Here is a 15,294-nt window from a genome sequence, read left to right as displayed (position 1 = left end):
TAAGGAGACTACAGAGCAGAGTGTTTCCCCAGTAGAGGGGAATAATTAACCCTATATTTAAGCACTGTTCCAGCCCTGCCTGACAAACCTTAAAAATTTCCAAATAACTGCATCCCAGATTAAATCTCAGTAAGACAGCAATAACAACAAAAACAAACACACGCACATGCACACACACACTCACACACACCAAACAAACAAAAAACCCAATACCCAACAGGTACAATTCACTGCCTTGCATCCAATCAAAACTTACCAACCTGTTGGTTTAACATATGAAATCAATGTGAAAGACCACATTAACAGAATAAAGATAAAAACCACACAATAACCACATTAGATGCAGAAAAAGTAGTTGACAAAGTTCAACATCCATTAATGATAAAAATTCTCAAGAAAATAGGTATAGAGGAAATTTCCTCAACATAGATAAAGACCATTTATGAAAATTCCACAACCAACATCATTATCAGTGGGAAAAAACTGATCGTTTTGTCTCTTGTACTTTTCCAGTACAAGGCAAGGATGTTCACTTTCACACTGGAAGTACTAGAAGAGCAACCAGACTTTTTTTTTTAATAATGGCATCCTATCTAAAAGGAATAAATTAAATTATCTGTTTGCAAGCGATATGATTTTATATGTAGAAAACCCTAAATACTCCATTAATAAACTATTAGAACTAATAAACGGCTTCAGTAAATTTGCAGGATACAAAAAAACATGTAAGAAAAATTATAATTCATTATACCAAAAATGATTTATTTGAAAAGGAAGGAAATCAACAAAACAATTCTATTTGTAACACCACCAAAATCATTACTTAGAAATAAATTTAAGCAAGGAGGCCAAAGATCTATACATTGAAAACTATAAAATATTTATAAGAGAAATCAAAGACACAAAAATGCAAAGATATCCCATGTTCACGGATTAGAAGAATTAATATTGTTAAAATGTCTATACTACCTAGGGTGATATACAGATTTAATGAAATTGCTATCAAAATTCCAATAGTGTTTTTCACAGAAGTAGAAAAAAAAAAAACAACCTAAAATTTGGAACCGCAAAAGACCCTGAATAGCCAAAGCAATCTTTAGAAAGAAAAAGCAAGTTGGAGGCATTACATTTCATGTCTTCAAATTATATTACAAAGTTATTGTAATTAAAACACATGTGTAGACCAATGGAACAGAATCAAGAGCACAAAACTAAATCAAGCATTTACAGTCAATGAATTTTTATAATATTCATATTCCAGTTAACACACAGTGTAATATTAGCTTCAGGTGTACAATATAGTGATTCAACACTTACATACAACACCTGGTGCTCATCACAAGTACACTCCTAATCCCCATCACCTATTTCACCCATCCCCCACCCCCCAACTCCCCTCTGGTAACCATAACTTTGTTCCTCTATAGTTAAGATTCTGTTTCTTGGTTTGCCTCTCCATTTTTTTTTCTTTACGGTCATTTGTTTTGTTTATTAAATTCCACATGTGGGTGAAATCATATGATATTGTTCTTCTCTGACTGATTTATTTTGCTTATTAGCATAATATGTTCTAGCTCCATCCACATCATTGCAAATGGCAAGATTTCATTCTTTTTTATGGCTAACATTCCATTGTATAAAAACCACCTCTTCTTTATCCATTCCTCAGTTCTTGGACACTTGGGCTCTTTCCATAATTTGGCTATTGTAGATAATATTGCAATAAACATTGGGGTGCATGTATCCCTTTGAATTAGGGTTTTTGTATTCTTTGGGTAAATAGTAGTGCAATTGCTGGATGTTAGGGTAGTTATATTTTTAACTTTTTGAAGAACCTCCATACTGTTCTCCAGTGGCTGCACCAGTTTGCATTCCCACCAAAGTATAAAAGGGTTCCTCTTTCTCTGCATCCTCACCGACATCTGTTTTCCTGTGTTGTTAATTTTAACCATTCTGACTGGTGTGAGGTGGTATCTCACTGTGGTTTTGATCTGTATTTCCCTGATGGTGAGTGATAGTTGAGCATCTTTTCATGTGTCCATTGGCCATCTGTGTGTCTTCTTTGGAAAAATGTCTATTCATGTCTTCTGCCCTTTTCCAGTTGGATTATTTGTTTTATGGGTGTTGACATGTATCAATTCCTTATAGATTTTGGACACTAACCATTTATGGGATATGTCATTTGCTAATATCTTCTCCCATTCAGTAGATTGCCTTATAGTTTTGTTGATTGTTTACTTCACTGTGCATAAGTTTTTTATTTTGATCAAGTCCCGATAGTTTATTTTTGCTTTTGTTTCCCCTGCCTCAGGAGACATATCTGGAAAAAAGTTGCTGTGGCCAGTGTCAAAGAGGTTACTACTGCTTGTTTTCTCCACTAGGATTTTTATGGTTTCCTGTCTCACATTTAGGTCTTTAATCCATTTTTGTGTATGGTGTAAGAAAATGGTCCAGTTTCATCCTTTTACATTATGCTGTCCAGTTTTCCCAACACTTTGGTTGAAGAGACTGTCTTTTTTCCATTGGATATTCTTTTCTGCTTTGTCGAAGATTGACCATATAGTTGTAGGTCCATTTCTGGGCTTTCTATTCTGTTCTATTTATCTTTGTGTCTCTTTTTGTGCTACTACATACACTACAGGTACAGCTTTGTAGTAAACTTGAAGTCCAAAATTGTGATGCCACCAGCTTTGCATTTCTTTTTTAGGATTGTTTTGGCTATTCATGGTCTTTGTGGTTCCATACAAATTTTAGAATTGTTTGTTCTACATCTGTGAAAAATGCTGCTGGTAATTTGTTAAGGATTACATTAAATGTGTAGATTGCTTTGGGTAGTATAGACATTTTAACAGTATTTGTTCTTCTGATCCATGAGTATGGAAAATCTTTCCATTTCTTTGTGTACTTTTCATTTTCTTTTATCAGTACTTTATGGTTTTCAGAGTATAGGTCTTTCAGATCTTTGGTTAGGTTTATTCCTAGGTATCTTATTGTTCTTGGTGTAATTGTAAATAATCCCTTAATTTCTCTTTATTTTTTTTAATTAAAACATTTTTTAATGTTTATTTTTGAGAGAGAGAAACAGAACGCAAGTGGGGGAGGGGCAGAGAAAGAGGGAGACAGAATCTGAAGCAGGCTCCAGGCTCTGAGCTGTCAGCACAGAGCCTGGCATGGGGCCCGAACTCACAAACTGTGTGAGATCATGGCCTGAGCTGAAGTCAGATGCTTAACCAACTGAGCCACCCAGGTGCCCCCTTAATTTCTCTTTCTGCTGCTTCATTATTTGTGTTTAGAAATACAACAGATTTCTGCATGTCGATTTTGTATACTGCACCTTTACTGAATTCATGTATCAGTTCTAACAATTTTTTTGTGGAGTCTTTTGGGTTTTCTATATAGAGTACCATGGGACTTCATCAAATATAACAGTTTCTGCACAACCAAAGAAACAATTAATAAAACGAGAATATAGCCTAAGGAGTAGGAGAAAATACTTGAGATAAGGGGTGAGATAAGGGGTGAAGCACCAACGTGTATATATATAAGAAACTTGTACAACTCAATAGCAAAAAATTAACTAATCCAATTTTTTAAATTTTATTTATTTTGAGAGAGAGAGAGAGAGAGCACGCACTTGTGCACCCAAGTTGGGAAGGGGCAGAGAGGGAGAAAGAGAATCCCAAGCAGGCTCTGCACTGTCAGCACAGAGCCCCATGTGGGGCTCAAACTCACAAACGGTGAGATCATGACCTGAGCTGAAATCAAGGGCCAGATGCTTAACTGACTGAACCACCCAGGAGCCCCTCAACTAATCCAATTTAAAAATGTGGCCCTTCAACATCTTTAGCTCTTCTTTGTTTTTGAGGAAAATGTATGTGTATGCCTTTCGTCCCTATTATTTTAGGTAGATGAAATACTAAAATAACTGTCTATATCTGTCTTCTCTGCACTAGGAGCAGCTTTCCTGCTACAGCCCTCCTCCCCTAAAAATGTATGCCTGCACAAAGTTTGTCTCAACTCCCTTCTTGGTCAGGAACACTTTTCAGCTGTTGAGCCGATCACTGACAGATGAAAGCTTCAGCAGCTTGGCAGCCCCATGTCACCTGACCTCATTTATACTAGGTGCAGTTTCCAAGCCAGCATCATTTCACAGGACATTGATACAGTGCAGCCAAGTTCATTGAATCTAAGCCTTCCACAGTGGGGGTGGCTGGCTCTGGGGTCAGAAATGGGACTATGTTTAGGAGTTTCATCATTGGTTATGCCAGAAACCCTTCTCTGAAGCAACACCTCTTCTCCTACACCATTCTGGGCTTTGTCCTCTCAGACATGGGTTATTTTACTTGATGGTGGCCTTTCTCATCCTCTTTAGCATGCGAAGGAGCCATCTCTGCCTCTGATAGGTCTTTTTCCTGTGTTTCATTTACCCTGCATAGTCTTCCTGTACCTCCCCAGGCCAGCTGGGGAAAGTGGTTGGCTTAGGGAAAACAAATACTGTATTAATAAGAAATAATAATAAAATAAATGTTTATGAAATAGTCATGCATAGGATTTTAAATGTAGGATGTATTTTTTTAAGTTTTTATCTATTTTTAATGGTTTTTTTTTTATTTTTGAGAGGGAGAGTGAGTGGGGGAGGGACAGAGAGAGAGGGGGACAGAGGAACTGAAGCTGGCTCTGCCCTGACAGCAGCAAGCCTCATGTGGGGCTCAAGCTCACAAACTGCAAGATCATGGCCTGAGCTGAAGTTGGACGCTCAACCAACTTAGCTACCCAGGTGCACTATTTATTTATTTTGAGAGAGAGAGAGAGTGAACACAAGAGAGGGAGAGAGAGAATCCCAAGCAGACTGTGCACTGTCAGCACAGAGCCCCATATGGGGCTCAAACTCACTAACCGTGGGGTCCTGACCTGAGCCAAAATCAAGAGTCAGCTTAACCAACTGAGCCACCCAAGTGCCCCTCAATGTAGGATTTCTTATTAATTAATTATAGGTGTTTTGTTTTAACCTTAAGAAATTTAAGTACGATTCCTCTCTCTCATTAATGAGTGTCATAGAACTAATTGCATCTTAATATAGAGTCAAAGAAGACAAAAAAACCACACAACTTCACAGACTTAATCCAGAAGGTTTTTTTCCTTTGTAAATGTGATCCAAAAAATGTGCAAAGAACCTGAATAGACTTTTTTTTTTAAAGAAGACATACAAATGGCTGACAGGTATATGAAAAGTGCTCAACATTACTAATCATCAGGGAAATCCAAATCAAAACCATAATGAAATATTGTCTCATACCTGTTAGGGTGGCTTTTATAAAAAGATAAAAGATAAATGTTGGTGAGGATGTGGAGAAAAGGGCACCCTTGTACACTGTTAGTAGGAATGTAAATTGACTCAGCCATTATGGAAAACATTATGGAGATTCCTCAAAAAATGAAAAATGGGACTGTAGGGGCAGCTGGGTGGCTCAGCCGGTTGAGCATCTGACAGCTCAGGTCATGATCTCGCAGTTCATGGGTTTAAGCTCCACATCAGGCTCACTGCTGTCAGCATGGAGCCTGCCTCAGATCCTCTATCCCCCTCTTTCTGCCCCTCCCCTGTTAATGCTCTCTTTCTCAAAAATAAGTAACATTAAAAAAAAAGGACTGTAATGTAATCCAGCAATTCTTCTGGGTATATGGGAAATGAAATCAATACCTCAAAAGAGATGGTTGTGCTCCCATGTTTTTTGCAGCATTATTCACGATAGCTAAGAAATGGAAAAAACCTGTTTCCATTTGCAGATGTGTCCCAGACTATGAGTCTGGAGTTCTCTCTTGTCCAGCAAGAGAGTAGATGCAGAATTGAATACAAGAGAGGCTAATGTCTGGGAGGAGACAAGGGCCTGGTATGGTGGTTTGTCTCTGTATTTATTGAGCTCACAAGATCTTACCCATATGGTGAGTGTGAAGAAAACACGATTGTACGCGTGAACATGGTGAACGTGAAGAAAACAATCAGACAGTAATCATTAACTTGTATGTGTAAGAAGCAAAGGGTCTGGGGTGCAAGTGGAGTTTGTGATCAGAGTACAATAGTATATTGGTGTCAGATGGAAAGTAATTTCCTGCAGGTCATATAACATATTACTTGTGATCCCATTACAATATCTCACTAGCTAACTTTGGGCGTTTTCACCCTGTGGGAGCAGCTTTCCACCCTAAGCTTTTTTCTAACCCATTTATGTAAGTAGCACCTCTTCCCCCACTAGATGAATAGAAGAATGGTAGCATATATATACAATGGAACATTATTCAGCCTTTATTTTTTTTTTAACTTTTTTAAAATTTATTTTTGAGACAGAGAGAGACAGAGCATGAATGGGGGAGGGACAGAGAGAGAGGGAGATACAGAATCGGAAGCAGGCTCCAGGCTCTAAGCCATCAGCCCAGAGTCCAATGCGGGGCTCGAACCCACCGACCGCGAGATGGTGACCTGAGCTGAAGTCGGACGCTTAACCAACTGAGCCACCCAGGTGCCCTTATTCAGCCTTTAAAAAGAAGTTCCTGGGATTTATGACATCTTGGATAGACTTCAGAGAACATTGTGCTAAGTAAAATAAGCCAGCCAGAGAGAAAAATAGTACATGATCTCACATATATGTGAAATATACAAAAAGAGAGAAGAGAGTAGAATGGTAGTTACCAGCGGTGAAGAGGTTGGGAGATACTGGTCAATCAGTAAAAAGTTGCAGTTATGTAGGATAAATAAGTTGAGAAACATAATGTACAAGTATGACTGCAGTTAATAATACTCTATTTTATATTGGAAATTTGCTAAGATATAGATTTCAGGTGATCTCACCAAAAAGAAATAGAATGATAACTATGTGAGATGGATATGTTAATTAGCTTGACTTTAGTAATCATTTCCCTACATATTTATATTAAAATGTGCTGTATACTTTAAATATATTAAATTTTTATTAAAAGTAAATTTAATACAGTCAAAGATAGGTTAAAAAGAAAATTTGCAAACTGCAAAGAAGCAGGAAATGTGTTCAAAGTAAGAAAAATTAATAAGTTGAAACTGATCCAGAACTACTACAAATCTTAGAGTTAGCAGGCAAACACATTAAACAGTTATTATAAACGTATCCCATGTATTCAAAAGTTAAGTAGGAATATGGAAGATATATATTTAAAAAAATCAAGTTGAACTTCCAGAGATGAAAATTAGTATATGAGATGAAAAACAGTGAATGGTATTAACATCAGATCATACACTATATAAGAAAAGATTGATGAACTTGAATATACAGTAATAGAAATTATTACATTTTTTAATGAAAAGAACATTATGTGATGCTATGCAACAACTTCAGGTGGCATAATATAGGGTTAATTGGAGTCTCTGAACAAGACAGACACGAGACAGGAGGGGACAGAAAAAATGTTTGACAAAAGATGAGAAAGGCCTATATACTGAAAACTAAAACTATTGCTGATAAAAATGAAACAAAGAGCAAAATAAATGGAGTGATAAACCATATTCGTGGGTTTGTAAAACTCAATATAGTTAAGATGTCAGTTCTTAAATCAATCTAAAGATGCAATGTTATGCCAATCAAAATCCTAGCGAGTGTTTGTAGGAATTAACAAGCTAATTCTAAAATTCCTATGGAAATTTGAAAGAACCAGACGAGCAAAAGCAGTTTTGAAAAACAAAAGTGAGGATGCTTCATAGTGTCTGATTTCACATCTTACTACAAAGCTACAGTAAGTAATCAAGACACAATGCTATTGGCGTCAAGATAAACAAATGGATCTAGAAATAGACTCAATTGATTTTCAACAAAGGAGCCAAGGCAATTCAGAATGGAAAGGAAATCTTTTCAAAAAATTATGCTGGGACAGTTGGATATCCACATGTAAAAAGATGAATTTAGATCTTTCTGATACATAAAAAATAACTCAAATTGGTTGTAAATGTAAGAGCTAAAACTATAAAACTCTAAAAAAAAAAAAGCTTAGAAGAAAATTCTTAGAAGAAAACCTAGGAAGTATTTGTGATGTTAGATGAAGCAAAAATTTTTAGGTATGTAAGAAAAGCACAACTGAGTAGAGGGAAAAGTCTGGGATTGTGATGCCTCCCACTTTGGTCTTCTTCAAAATTACTTTGGCTATTTGGGGCCTTTTGTGGTTCCATATGAATTTTACGATTGCTTGTTCTAGCTTTGAGAAGAATGCTGGTGCAATTTTGATTGGGATTGCATTGAATGTGTAGATAGCTTTGCATAGTATTGATATTTTAACAATATTTATTCTTCCAACCCGTGAGCACAGAATGTTTTTCCATTTCTTTATATCTTCTTCAATTTCCTTCATAAGCTTCCTATAGTTTTCAGTATACAGATCTTTTACATCTTTGGTCAGGTTTATTCCTAGGTATTTTATGATTCTTGGTGCAATTGTGAATGGGATCCTAGCACTTCCAACACTATGTTAAACAACAGCGGTGAGAGTGGACATCCCTGTCGTGTTCCTGATCTCACGGAAAAAGCTCTCAGTTTTTCCCCATTGAGGATGATATTAGCTGTGGGCTTTTCATAAATGGATTTTATGATGTTTAAGTATGTTCCTTCTATCCTGACTTTCTCAAGAGTTTTTATTAAAGAAAGGTTGCTGAATTTTGTCAAATGTTTTTTCTGCATCGATTGACAGGATCGTATGGTTCTTTTCTTTTATTAATGTGATGTATCACATTGATTGATTTGCAAATGTTGAACCAGCCCTGCATCCCAGGAATGAATCCCACTTGATCATGGTGTATAATTCTTTTTATATGCTGTTGAATTCGATTTGCTAGTATCTTATTGAGAATTTTTGCATCCATATTCATCAGGGATATTGGCCTGTAGTTCTCTTTTTCTACTGGGTCTCTGTCTGGTTGAGGAACCGAAGTAATACTGGCTTCATAGAATGAGTCTGGAAGTTTTCCTTCCCTTTCTATTTTTTGGAATAGCTTGAGAAGGATAGGTATTATCTCTGCTTTAAACATCTGGTAGAACTCCCCTGGCAAGCCATCTGGACCTGGACTGTTATTTGTTGGGAAATTTTTGATAACTGATTCAACTACACTCTACTACAAAGCTGTAATCATAAAGACAGCATGGTACTGGCACAAAAACAGACACATAGACCAATGGAATAGAATAGAAACCCCAGAACTAGACCCACAAACGTATGGCCAACTCATCTTTGACAAAGCAGGAAAGAATATCCAGTGGAAAAAAGACAGTCTCTTTAACAAATGGTGCTGGAAGTACTGGACAACATGCAGAAAAATGAAACTACACCACTTCCTCACACCATTCACAAAAACAAACTCAAAATGGATAAAGGACCTGAATGTGAGACAGGAAACCATCAAAACCCTAGAGGAGAAAGCAGGAAAAGACCTCTCTGACCTCAGCCGCAGCAATTTCTTACTTGACACATCCCCAAAGGCAAGGGAATTAAAAGCAAAAATGAACTATTGGGACCTCATGAAGATAAAAAGCTTCTGCACAGCAAAGGAAACAACCAACAAAACTAAAAGGCAACCAACGGAATGGGAAAAGATATTCGCAAATGACATATCGGACAAAGGGCTAGTATCCAAAATCTATAAAGAGCTCACCAAACTCCACACCCGAAAAACAAATAATCCAGTGAAGAAATGGGCAGAAAACACGAATAGACACTTCTCTAAAGAAGACATCCAGATGGCCAACAGGCACATGAAAATATGCTCAACGTTGCTCCTCATCAGGGAAATACAAATCAAAACCACACTGAGATACCACCTCACACCAGTCAGAGTGGCTAAAATGAACAAATCAGGAGACTATAGATGCTGGTGAGGATGTGGAGAGACGGAATGCAAATTGGTGCAGCCACTCTGGAAAACAGTGTGGAGCTTCCTCAAAAAATTAAAAATAGACCTACCCTATGACCCAGCAGTAGCACTGCTAGGAATTTACCCAAGGCATACAGGAGTACTGATGCATAGGGGCACTTGTACCCCAATGTTTATAGCAGCACTCTCAACAATAGCCAAATTGTGGAAAGAGCCTAAATGTCCATCGACTGATGAATGAAGAAATTGTGGTTTATATACACAGTGGAGTACTACGTGGCAATGAGAAAGAATGAAACATGGCCCTTTGTAGCAACGTGGATGGAACTGGAGAGTGTGATGCTAAGTGAAATAAGCCATACAGAGAAAGACAGATACTATGTTTTCACTCATATGTGGATCCTGAGAAACTTAACAGAAACCCATGGGGGAGAGGAAGGAAAAAAAAAAAGAGGTTAGAGTGGGAGAGAGCCAAGGCATAAGAGACTCTTAAAATCTGAGAACAAACTGAGGGTTGATGGGGGGTGGGAGGGAAGGGCTGGTGGGTGATGGGTCTTGAAGAGGGCATCTTTTGGGATGAGCACTGGGTGTTGTACGGAAACCAATTTGACAATAAATTTCATAGATAGAAAAAAAAAACACACCTCTGTCCTTAAAAAAAAAAAAAGAAAAGAAAAAAAAGAGAAAAGCACAACTGATAAAAAAAAATTGGACTTCATCATTGGACCATAAACTGGACTTCATTTAGTGCTTAAAAAGACACCATTATAGGAGTGCCTGAGTGGCTCATTTAAGGGTCTGACTTTGGCTCAGGTCATGATCTCACAGTTCATGGATTTGGGTCCCACGTTCCACCCTGTGCTTGACAGGTCAGAGCCTAGAGCCTGCTTTGGATTCTGTGTCTCCCTCTCTGCCCTCCCCCACTTGTGCTCTCTTTCTCTCTCAAAAATAAACATTAAACAAAAATTTTTAAAATATACCATCATAAATATAAAAAGACAAGCCCCTATCTTGGAGAAAATATTTGCAAATCATATATCTAATAAATGACCTGTTGTCAGAGGAGTAAGGAATTCTGTCAACTCAATGAGAATTCTTTCAACAGCATTAAGATTTGGGCAAAATATGGGGCGCCTGTGTGGTTCAGGCTGAACGCCCGACTCTTGTTTTCGGCTCAGTTCATGATCACAGGGTTGTGTGATGGAGCCCCGTGTTGGCTCTGCACTGAGTGTGCAGACTTCTTAAGATTCTCTGTCTTCCCTCTTTGCCCAATCTCTCTCTCTCTTTCTCTCTCTCTCTGTCTCTCTCCCTCCCTCTCCTCATCTTTCCCTTTCTCCCCTTCAAAAAAAGAAAAAATTTGGACAATATATTCGAATAGGCATTTTATCAAAGAAAATATACAAATAGCTAATAATCACACAAAAAGATACTTGACATCATTAGTCATAAGGGACATAGAAATTTTTTATGTATATTTTTGAGAGACAGAGACAGAGTGCAAGTGGGGGAGGGGCAGAGAGAAAGGGAGACACAGAATCTGAAGCAGACTCCAGGCTCTGAGCTGTCAGCACAGAGTCAGACACAAGGCTTGAACCCACAAAACGGGAGATCGTGACCTGAGCCGAAGTCCGACGCCTGACTGAGCTGCCCAGGTGCCCTGGGAGATAGAAATTATTATTAACACTGCTATCATCAAAGTGTTAACAACTAGTGGTAAGGATGTGGGAAACTGGAATACATAGCTTATGAGAATTAAAAATGGTATAGACACTTTGAAAAACAATTTGGCAGTGTGCATAGATACATTTATTGTATCACCCAGCAATCCCTTCCCTAGATAACTACCCAAAATAAATGAAAACGTATATCCATACAAAGAAAAGACTTGAATATGATTTTCATAGTGGCATTTTTCATAATAACCAAAAAGTGAAAATAATCCAAATACTCATCAACCAGTTAGTAGATAAATAAAATATAGTGTATTTATGAAGTGAAATACTGTTCAGCTATTAAAAGGAACAAACTACTGATACATGGTATAACATGGATAAATCTCCGTTTTACTGATACCGCATGCAAAAGACCACACATTGGTAAGCTTACATTTTTCTTTTTTTTTTTAAACTTTTTTAACGTTTTATTTATTTTTGAGACAGAGAGAGACAGAGCATGAACGGGGGAGGGGCAGAGAGAAAGGGAGACACAGAATCGGAAGCAGGCTCCAGGCTCTGAGCCATCAGCCCAGAGCCTGACGCGGGGCTCAAACTCACAGACCGCGAGACCATGACCTGGCTGAAGTCGGACGCTTAACCAACTGCGCCACCCAGGCGCCCCGGTAAGCTTACATTTATAGTAAAATAGATGCTACAACATGGATGAACCTTGAAGTTACTATGCAAGTGGTTTCCCAGGGTTCCAGGTTGGAATGGGTGTGATTGCAAATGGGCAATGAGATCTTTTAAGGGTGATGGTATTATTATCTGCAAGTAGATTGTGGTGATGGTTGCACAACTCTAAATTACTAAACTTTGTTGAATTGTATACTTTGAAAAGGTGAATTTATAAGATGTAAATTATACCTCAGTAAAGTTGTTTTAAAGACAGCCAGTCAGCTTTTCAACAAACAGTGCTGGGAAACCTGGATGTCCACGTGCAAAGGGATGAATGAAGTTGGACTCTTACTTGGGAAAAGATCTAACATAAGAGCTAAAAAAGCTTAGAAGCAATCTGAGAAGCAATCATAGGGGAAAGACTTCATGAAAATGGATTTGACAATGATTTCTTAGATATGACATAAAAATCACAGGCAACAAAAGAAAAATTAGATAAATTGGACTTTATTAACATTACAAACTTTTATGCATCAAAATATGTTATCAACAAAGTAAAACTGCAAACCAGAAAATTGGACAAAATGTTTATAAATCACATATCTGATAAGGGATTGGTATCAGAACACATAAGCTAGAACTCCTAAAACTCAACAACAAATCAACATAATTCAAAAATGGGCAAAGGACTTGAATAGACATTTCTCCAAAGATATACACATGGCCAAAAATCACATGAAAAGATTCTCAATATCATTAATCTTTGGAGGAGTGGCTGGGTGGCTCAGTCAGTTAAGTGTCTGACTTAGGCTAAAGTCATGATCTCACAGTTTCGAGCCTTGCATCGGACTCTGCGCTGACAGCTCAGAGTCTGGAGCCTGCTTTGGATTCTTTGTTTCCCCCCTCCCTCTCTTTCTGCCCCTTTCTACTTGTGCTCTCTCTCTCAAAAATAAATAAACATTTAAAAAATATATCACTAATCATTGGGGAAATGCTAATCAAAAACCAGGGGGTACCACTCCACACCCATTAGGATGGCTATTACAAACATAAAAACAAATAAACAACAAAAAACCCCACACAAAACAGAAAACAAGTGTTAGCAAGGATGTGGAGAAACTGGAACTTTGATGGGTTGTTGTTGAAATGTAAAATGGTGCGGCCACACTAGAAAACAGTATTTCAGCACCTCAAAAACCTGAACATAGAATTACCTTGTGATCCACCAATTCCACTTATGGATACATACACTAAACAATTGAAAGCAAGGACTTTATGGTAAGTGATTGAAAGATCCACAGCTAACATCATTCTCAGTGAGGAAAACTGAGAGCTTTTCCCCCATGGTCAGGACAAGGCAAGGATGTCCACTCTTACCACTATTATTTACCATACTACTGGAAGTCTTAGCCTCAGCAATCAGACAAGAGAAATAAGTAAAGGCATCCAAATCAGCAAGGAAGAAGAGTCAACTTTCACTATTTGCAGACAACATGATCCTTTATATAGGTAGGAAACCCAAGAGCTCCACCAAAAAATTTCTAGAATATATGAATTCAGCAAAGTCACAGAATATGAAGTCAATGTGCAGAAATCTGTGGCATTTCTATATACAAGTAATGAAGCAGCAGAAAAAGAAAGCAAGGAATTGATCCCATTTGCAGCTGCACCAAAAACCATGAGATACCAAGGAATAAACCTAACTAAAGAGTTAAAATTTCTGTATTCTGAAAACTATAGAAGACTTATGAAAGAAACTGAAGAGCACACAGGAAATGGAAAGGCATTCCATGCTCTAGATATCTAGAATTGGAAGAATAAACATTGTTTAAATGTCTATACTACCCAAAGCAATCTACACGTTTAATGCAATCCCCATCAAAAACCACTAGCATTTTTCACAGAGCTAGAACAAACAATCTTAAAACTTGTAGGAGACCACAAAGACCCTGAATAGCGAAAGCAATCCTGAAAAAGAAAATCACAACTGGAGGCATCATGATTCTGGACTTCAAGCTATATTACAAAGCTGTAGTCATCAAGACAGTATGGCACTGGCACAAAACAGACACAAAGATCAGTAGAACAGAATAGAAAACCCAGAAATGGGCCCAGAACTATATGGTCAACTCATCTTCGACAAAGCAGGAAAAAATATCTAATGGAAAAAAGACAGTCTCTCCAATAAACGGTGTTGGGAAAACTGGATGGTGACATGCAGAATGAAACTGGACCACTTTCTTAACACCATACACAAAAATAAATTCAAAATGGATGAAAAAGACCTAAATGTGAGACAGGAAACAGGAAAACATCAAAATCCTAGAGGAGAACATAGGCAGCAACCTCTGTGACCTTGGCCTGAGCAGCTTCTTATAGACATGTTGCCAGAGGCTAAGGAAACGAAAGCAAAACTGACCTACTGGGACTTCCATCAAGAAACAAATTTGCACAGCAAAGGAAATCAACAAAACTAAAAGACAGTGTATGGAATGGGAGAAAATATTTTTAAGCAACATATCTGATAAAGGGTTAGTATCTAAAATTTATAAAGAACTTATCAATCTCAACACCCAAAAAACATATAACCCAGTTAAGAAATGGGCAGAAGATGCGAATAGACACTTTTACAAAGAAGACATCCAGATGGCTAACAGACACATGAAAAGATGTTCAACATGACTCATCATCAGGGAAATATAAAACAAAATCACTATGAGATACCACCTCAGTGTCAGAATGGCCACAATTAACAACACGAGAAGCAAAATGTGTTGGTGAGGATGTGGAGAAAGGGGAACCCTCTTGCACTGTTCGTAGGAATGCAAACTGGTATAGCTACTCTGGGGAATAGTATGGAGGTTCTTCAAAAAGTTAAAAATAGAACTACCATATGATCCAGCAATCGCACTACTAGGTATTTACCCAAAGGATACAAAAATATAGATTCGAGGGCACCTGGGTAGCTCAGTTGGTTGAGCGTCTGACTCTTGATTTTGGCTCAGGTCAGGATCCTAGAGTCATAGGATTGAGCCTCATGATGGGTTCCAGACTGAACATGGAGCTTGCTTAAGATTCTTT

General features: G+C 37.8%; 1 protein-coding gene and 1 pseudogene across 1 annotated transcript in view; both read left to right on the top strand.

Annotated features, from left to right (window-relative positions):
• Positions 1-15,294, top strand: part of NRG4 (neuregulin 4) — a 118,153-nt gene that overhangs the window by 89,972 nt on the left and 12,887 nt on the right. The gene's annotated exons all lie outside the window — the stretch shown is intronic.
• Positions 3,863-4,400, top strand: LOC122467753 (annotated as a pseudogene).

Source organism: Prionailurus bengalensis, chromosome B3 (assembly GCF_016509475.1).
Source record: "Prionailurus bengalensis isolate Pbe53 chromosome B3, Fcat_Pben_1.1_paternal_pri, whole genome shotgun sequence".
Classification (NCBI taxonomy): domain Eukaryota; kingdom Metazoa; phylum Chordata; class Mammalia; order Carnivora; family Felidae; genus Prionailurus; species Prionailurus bengalensis.
This window is presented reverse-complemented; position numbering and strand designations above follow the sequence as displayed.